The sequence below is a fragment of the Denticeps clupeoides genome, unplaced genomic scaffold (assembly GCF_900700375.1).
Source record: "Denticeps clupeoides unplaced genomic scaffold, fDenClu1.1, whole genome shotgun sequence".
Taxonomy (NCBI): Eukaryota; Metazoa; Chordata; class Actinopteri; order Clupeiformes; family Denticipitidae; genus Denticeps; species Denticeps clupeoides.
In genome coordinates this window covers 17,513-24,655 of record NW_021630048.1, presented here as the reverse complement: position 1 = coordinate 24,655, position 7,143 = coordinate 17,513, and the positions used below count along the sequence as shown (strand labels likewise).

At 40.5% G+C, this 7,143-nt stretch overlaps 6 pseudogenes; all 6 read right to left on the bottom strand.

Moving 5' to 3' along the window:
- Window positions 1-422: 422 nt before the first annotated feature.
- LOC114781563 (uncharacterized) lies at window positions 423-541 on the bottom strand (annotated as a pseudogene).
- A 1,553-nt stretch (window positions 542-2,094) lies between these two features.
- On the bottom strand, window positions 2,095-2,213 carry LOC114781561 (uncharacterized; annotated as a pseudogene).
- A 718-nt stretch (window positions 2,214-2,931) lies between these two features.
- On the bottom strand, window positions 2,932-3,050 carry LOC114781567 (uncharacterized; annotated as a pseudogene).
- A 992-nt stretch (window positions 3,051-4,042) lies between these two features.
- LOC114781564 (uncharacterized) lies at window positions 4,043-4,161 on the bottom strand (annotated as a pseudogene).
- A 516-nt stretch (window positions 4,162-4,677) lies between these two features.
- On the bottom strand, window positions 4,678-4,796 carry LOC114781566 (uncharacterized; annotated as a pseudogene).
- A 160-nt stretch (window positions 4,797-4,956) lies between these two features.
- On the bottom strand, window positions 4,957-5,075 carry LOC114781560 (uncharacterized; annotated as a pseudogene).
- Between the last annotated feature and the right edge of the window lie 2,068 nt (window positions 5,076-7,143).

Genomic DNA, 7,143 nt, shown 5'->3' with positions numbered 1-7,143 from the left:
AGTTGGAGTGGTAAGCTTTTATTTGCAATACAACAAATAAAGTGCACACCTTCTAGAGGCAATGCAATACTGGGTCGATGAATGGAGCGGATGGAGCAGGCCCTATTGCCAACTCCCTGTTCTAAAAATCCGCTTTATATGACATATCAGATATTAAATTGACATCAGGGTGCATAGCACCTGAAGGCCGAGGGCTGGAAAATCCCACCTAATCGATTCAGCTCCAAGCCTGTGAATGATCGTTGTAGAGCACACACAGACAAAGAAACCCGAAGAGAAGTTTAAAAAAAAAAAAAAAAAAAAAGAAAAAAAGAAAAAAGGCGGGAAAACATATCAAAGAAAGAAAATACCCCTTAACTTACTTAAAAAAAGCTAACAAAGTGATGTAAATACTTTCATTTTAAAAGTTTAACAATAGTTAAAGCTTACAGCACCTGGCATTCCCACGTAGTCTCCCATCCAAGTACTAACCAGGCCCAAGCCTTCTTAGCTTCTGAGATCAGACAAGATTGGGCAATCTTCTACTGGCATGTCTGTAAGCATACTCTGCTTGAAAATCTTGGACTTTAAACAAAAGGGCTTTGAAAACATTATAAAGTGCGAAAACTCCCGCTTTACTGTCAAATTATGATGGAGAAAAGGCAAAAAAAGCTAACAAAGCCATGTAAATAATTTCATTTAGCTTCTGAGATCAGACAAGAATGGGCATTCTTCAGCTGGTTTGTCCGTACACAAACTCTGCTTGAAAATCTTGAACTTTAAACCAAAGGGGCTTGAACACATATCAAAGAGTGAAAACTCCCGCTTTACTGTCAAATTATGATGGAGAAAAGGCAAAAAGTTGGAGTGGTAAGCTTTTATTTGCAATACAACAAATAAAGTGCACACCTTCTAGAGGCAATGCAATACTGGGTCGATGAATGGAGCGGATGGAGCAGGCCCTATTGCCAACTCCCTGTTCTAAAAATCCGCTTTATATGACATATCAGATATTAAATTGACATCAGGGTGCGTAGCACCTGAAGGCCGAGGGCTGGAAAATCCCACCTAATCGATTCAGCTCCAAGCCTGTGAATGATCGTTGTAGAGCACACACAGACAAAGAAACCCGAAGAGAAGTTTAAAAAAAAAAAAAAAAAAAGAAAAAGAAAAAAGGCGGGAAAACATATCAAAGAAAGAAAATACCCCTTAACTTACTTAAAAAAAGCTAACAAAGTGATGTAAATACTTTCATTTTAAAAGTTTAACAATAGTTAAAGCTTACAGCACCTGGCATTCCCACGTAGTCTCCCATCCAAGTACTAACCAGGCCAAGCCTTCTTAGCTTCTGAGATCAGACAAGATTGGGCAATCTTCTGCTGGCATGTCTGTAAGGATACTCTGCTTGAAAATCTTGGACTTTAAACAAAAGGGCTTTGAAAACATTATAAAGTGCGAAAACTCCCGCTTTACTGTCAAATTATGATGGAGAAAAGGCAAAAAAAAGCTAACAAAGCCATGTAAATAATTTCATTTAGCTTCTGAGATCAGACAAGAATGGGCATTCTTCAGCTGGTTTGTCCGTACACAAACTCTGCTTGAAAATCTTGAACTTTAAACCAAAGGGGCTTGAACACATATCAAAGAGTGAAAACTCCCGCTTTACTGTCAAATTATGATGGAGAAAAGGCAAAAAGTTGGAGTGGTAAGCTTTTATTTGCAATACAACAAATAAAGTGCACACCTTCTAGAGGCAATGCAATACTGGGTCGATGAATGGAGCGGATGGAGCAGGCCCTATTGCCAACTCCCTGTTCTAAAAATCCGCTTTATATGACATATCAGATATTAAATTGACATCAGGGTGCGTAGCACCTGAAGGCCGAGGGCTGGAAAATCCCACCTAATCGATTCAGCTCCAAGCCTGTGAATGATCGTTGTAGAGCACACACAGACAAAGAAACCCGAAGAGAAGTTTAAAAAAAAAAAAAAAAAAGAAAAAAAGAAAAAAGGCGGGAAAACATATCAAAAAAAAGAAAATACCCCTTAACTTACTTAAAAAAAGCTAACAAAGTGATGTAAATACTTTCATTTTAAAAGTTTAACAATAGTTAAAGCTTACAGCACCTGGCATTCCCACGTAGTCTCCCATCCAAGTACTAACCAGGCCCAAGCCTTCTTAGCTTCTGAGATCAGACAAGATTGGGCAATCTTCTGCTGGCATGTCTGTAAGCATACTCTGCTTGAAAATCTTGGACTTTAAACAAAAGGGCTTTGAAAACATTATAAAGTGCGAAAACTCCCGCTTTACTGTCAAATTATGATGGAGAAAAGGCAAAAAAGCTAACAAAGCCATGTAAATAATTTCATTTAGCTTCTGAGATCAGACAAGAATGGGCATTCTTCAGCTGGTTTGTCCGTACACAAACTCTGCTTGAAAATCTTGAACTTTAAACCAAAGGGGCTTGAACACATATCAAAGAGTGAAAACTCCCGCTTTACTGTCAAATTATGATGGAGAAAAGGCAAAAAGTTGGAGTGGTAAGCTTTTATTTGCAATACAACAAATAAAGTGCACACCTTCTAGAGGCAATGCAATACTGGGTCGATGAATGGAGCGGATGGAGCAGGCCCTATTGCCAACTCCCTGTTCTAAAAATCCGCTTTATATGACATATCAGATATTAAATTGACATCAGGGTGCGTAGCACCTGAAGGCCGAGGGCTGGAAAATCCCACCTAATCGATTCAGCTCCAAGCCTGTGAATGATCATTGTAGAGCACACACAGACAAAGAAACCCGAAAAGAAGTTTAAAAAAAAAAAAAAAAAAAAAAAAAAAAAGAAAAAAGGCGGGAAAACATATCAAAGAAAGAAAATACCCCTTAACTTACTTAAAAAAGCTAACAAAGTGATGTAAATACTTTCATTTTAAAAGTTTAACAATAGTTAAAGCTTACAGCACCTGGCATTCCCACGTAGTCTCCCATCCAAGTACTAACCAGGCCCAAGCCTTCTTAGCTTCTGAGATCAGACAAGATTGGGCAATCTTCTGCTGGCATGTCTGTAAGCATACTCTGCTTGAAAATCTTGGACTTTAAACAAAAGGGCTTTGAAAACATTATAAAGTGCGAAAACTCCCGCTTTACTGTCAAATTATGATGGAGAAAAGGCAAAAAAAGCTAACAAAGCCATGTAAATAATTTCATTTAGCTTCTGAGATCAGACAAGAATGGGCATTCTTCAGCTGGTTTGTCCGTACACAAACTCTGCTTGAAAATCTTGAACTTTAAACCAAAGGGGCTTGAACACATATCAAAGAGTGAAAACTCCCGCTTTACTGTCAAATTATGATGCAGAAAAGGCAAAAAGTTGGAGTGGTAAGCTTTTATTTGCAATACAACAAATAAAGTGCACACCTTCTAGAGGCAATGCAATACTGGGTCGATGAATGGAGCGGATGGAGCAGGCCCTATTGCCAACTCCCTGTTCTAAAAATCCGCTTTATATGACATATCAGATATTAAATTGACATCAGGGTGCGTAGCACCTGAAGGCCGAGGGCTGGAAAATCCCACCTAATCGATTCAGCTCCAAGCCTGTGAATGATCATTGTAGAGCACACACAGACAAAGAAACCTGATAAGAAGTTTAAAAAAAAAAAAAAAAAAAAAAAAAAAAAGGCAGGAAAACATATCAAAGAAAGAAAATACCCCTTAACTTACTTAAAAAAAGCTAACAAAGTGATGTAAATACTTTCATTTTAAAAGTTTAACAATAGTTAAAGCTTACAGCACCTGGCATTGCCACGTAGTCTCCCATCCAAGTACTAACCAGGCCCAAGCCTTCTTAGCTTCTGAGATCAGACAAGATTGGGCAATCTTCTGCTGGCATGTCTGTAAGCATACTCTGCTTGAAAATCTTGGACTTTAAACAAAAGGGCTTTGAAAACATTATAAAGTGCGAAAACTCCCGCTTTACTGTCAAATTATGATGGAGAAAAGGCAAAAAAAGCTAACAAAGCCATGTAAATACTTTCATTTTAAAAGTTTTTCAATAGTTAAAGCTTACAGCACCTGGTATTCCCAGGTAGTCTCCCATCCAAGTACTAACCAGGCCCAAGCCTTCTTAGCTTCTGAGATCAGACAAGATTGGGCATTCTTCAGCTGGTTTGTCCGTACACAAACTCTGCTTGAAAATCTTGAACTTTAAACCAAAGGGGCTTGAACACATATCAAAGAGTGAAAACTCCCGCTTTACTGTCAAATTATGATGGAGAAAAGGCAAAAAGTTGGAGTGGTAAGCTTTTATTTGCAATACAACAAATAAAGTGCACACCTTCTAGAGGCAATGCAATACTGGGTCGATGAATGGAGCGGATGGAGCAGGCCCTATTGCCAACTCCCTGTTCTAAAAATCCGCTTAATATGACATATCAGATATTAAATTGACATCAGGGTGCGTAGCACCTGAAGGCGAGGGCTGGAAAATCCCACCTAATCGATTCAGCTCCAAGCCTGTGAATGATCGTTGTACAGCACACACAGACAAAGAAACCTGAAGAGAAGTTTAAAAAAAAAAAAAAAAAAGAAAAAAAGGCGGGAAAACATATCAAAGAAAGAAAATACCCCTTAACTTACTTAAAAAAGCTAACAAAGTGATGTAAATACTTTCATTTTAAAAGTTTAACAATAGTTAAAGCTTACAGCACCTGGCATTCCCACGTAGTCTCCCATCCAAGTACTAACCAGGCCCAAGCCTTCTTAGCTTCTGAGATCAGACAAGATTGGGCAATCTTCTGCTGGCATGTCTGTAAGCATACTCTGCTTGAAAATCTTGGACTTTAAACAAAAGGGCTTTGAAAACATTATAAAGTGCGAAAACTCCCGCTTTACTGTCAAATTATGATGGAGAAAAGGCAAAAAAAGCTAACAAAGCCATGTAAATACTTTCATTTTAAAAGTTTTTCAATAGTTAAAGCTTACAGCACCTGGTATTCCCAGGTAGTCTCCCATCCAAGTACTAACCAGGCCCAAGCCTTCTTAGCTTCTGAGATCAGACAAGATTGGGCATTCTTCAGCTGGTTTGTCCGTAAGTAGTAATAATTATATACTTTATGTCAAAAATGATTGATGACATATCTGTATGAGGAAAAAGCGCGTTATTTATGACCATCTACCCTTCTACATTCTCCCCTTCTCCACTGGACACTGGACACAGTGCGCGTAATTTATGGCCTTCTCCCTTTCAGCCTTCTCCACCGGACACCCTGCGCGTAATTTATGACCTCCTTCCCTTCTCCCTGACCCTTCTCTAACCCAACCCATACATATGGCTAATGTGTTGTGTGTGTGTGTGTGTGTTTACCACGGTTGCATAGGGTAATAAAAGAGGCGTAGGATGTCTCTGAACAGAGTACAACAGATTCTGTTACAATGGGGAGCCCGCTTGGTGCAGCTATGAAGAGACGTATTACGCCTACGCCTGTTACAAACAGGATAGTTTGTGATACACCATTTGCGCCAAAAAGGAGAAGGCCACGATCCTTGGTGAGTTTTCTTCAGAACCCTGGTGGCTGTGAAGAATACGAATGGATGTTATCCGATGGACGTGTCGGTGGTTATATTTTTGACAAGAAGGAGCGTCATGTGAGACTGTACTCGGTGGACACGGACCAGGAGTATACACCGGACGACCAATTGTGTGTGTCGTTTTATGCTGAAGACTGGTGTTTGTTCAAGAATAACGGGTGGAAAAAGATTGAAGATGTAAATACGGGTCCTTTCTACATATCGTGGACCGGTGCTACGGATCAAAACCACTACTACATGTGTGGTGGATGTCAAGAGCAGAAATCAGAGTCTTACATTTACGTGTGTAGTGGTAAGAATGTCAGTCGTGTGGTGCCAGACGGTGAACGCCGTGTGTATGGATCGCCAAAGGATGTGAAAGTGATGTACCCGTGGTGTGATGCGGCCATACTCCACAACGTCTTCAAGAAGATTGACAGATTGTTTAAATGGAGCGAGATTTTGGCCGGATACAACGAAATCAGGGTGTGTCTTTTTCATGGGGAGGCGGAGTGTGACAATGCCACGTCACACCCTGAACCACCCCCCACACCGGCTAACCATTAAAAAGCAGAACAGGACCTCAGACCCCTAACACAATCTGGGTGATCACAGGTTCTGTCAAGTCATGGCTGTTAGACTGAATGGTGCTGCTGATGCTGTTGAAGACTGTTGTTGGATCGACAAACTGGGTGACAGTCTGGGGTTGCAGAATTTGACATACATGCCTGGACCATTGGTAGACAACCCGTCGTTGCAAACCTCTGATGAGAAGCCACCACCGGCTGCGACACATGTGGGCGATGTCTCAAACCCATGGGATGGCGACGAATTGACTAGTTCCACACTAAAAGCTTTTAAAACCATAAAGTTTTGCGTGTGCAGAATCCTTCAAAACATTATCGTACGACTGCTGCGGGAAACCTGTTATGGATGCATGGTGGACCATCCGAGTCAGACCCAACACCCGTGTCTCTATGAGCCGGAGGGATATTTCTACATTACCAACATGGACAAGATAAAGCAGAGACTTTTCCAGCCTGAGACACACCACCTCATCACAAACGTTCTAACAGCGAGCGGTCTCTATGTACATCCTCAGAAAATCAACGGTGCTGTGGGGGCGCTGGCCTACGAATTAGAAGATGTACCTTTCTTTTTCCAGAGGCTGGATCAGATGACTGAGAGACTTGCTGACTCACAAAGTGCTGATGTAATTTATGAAGCGCTAAAGAGCTGGGGTGAGAAGACTGTTCTGTAAACATGGGTTTCAGTCTGTCAAAAGATTTGTTAAATCTGAAAATGTCATGATGAATGTTTATACCTTATTGAGAGAGATTTAGACGTATGTGTGAAATTTGTACATTACCTCGACAACGCATAATTTGAAAATAAATAATGTGTGACCAAAATAGAATGTGTCATTATTTCACGAAGCAACCATCATGACTGACCTTTTAAAAAAATACTACTATACGCCAGACAGCGAGGGCTCCTTCGGTGGTAAAACAAGGTTAAAAGATGCCGTGTTTAAAAATACAGGGGTCAGGTTGTCTAATAAGACGGTTTCTGACTGGTTATCAGGGGAGGATGCA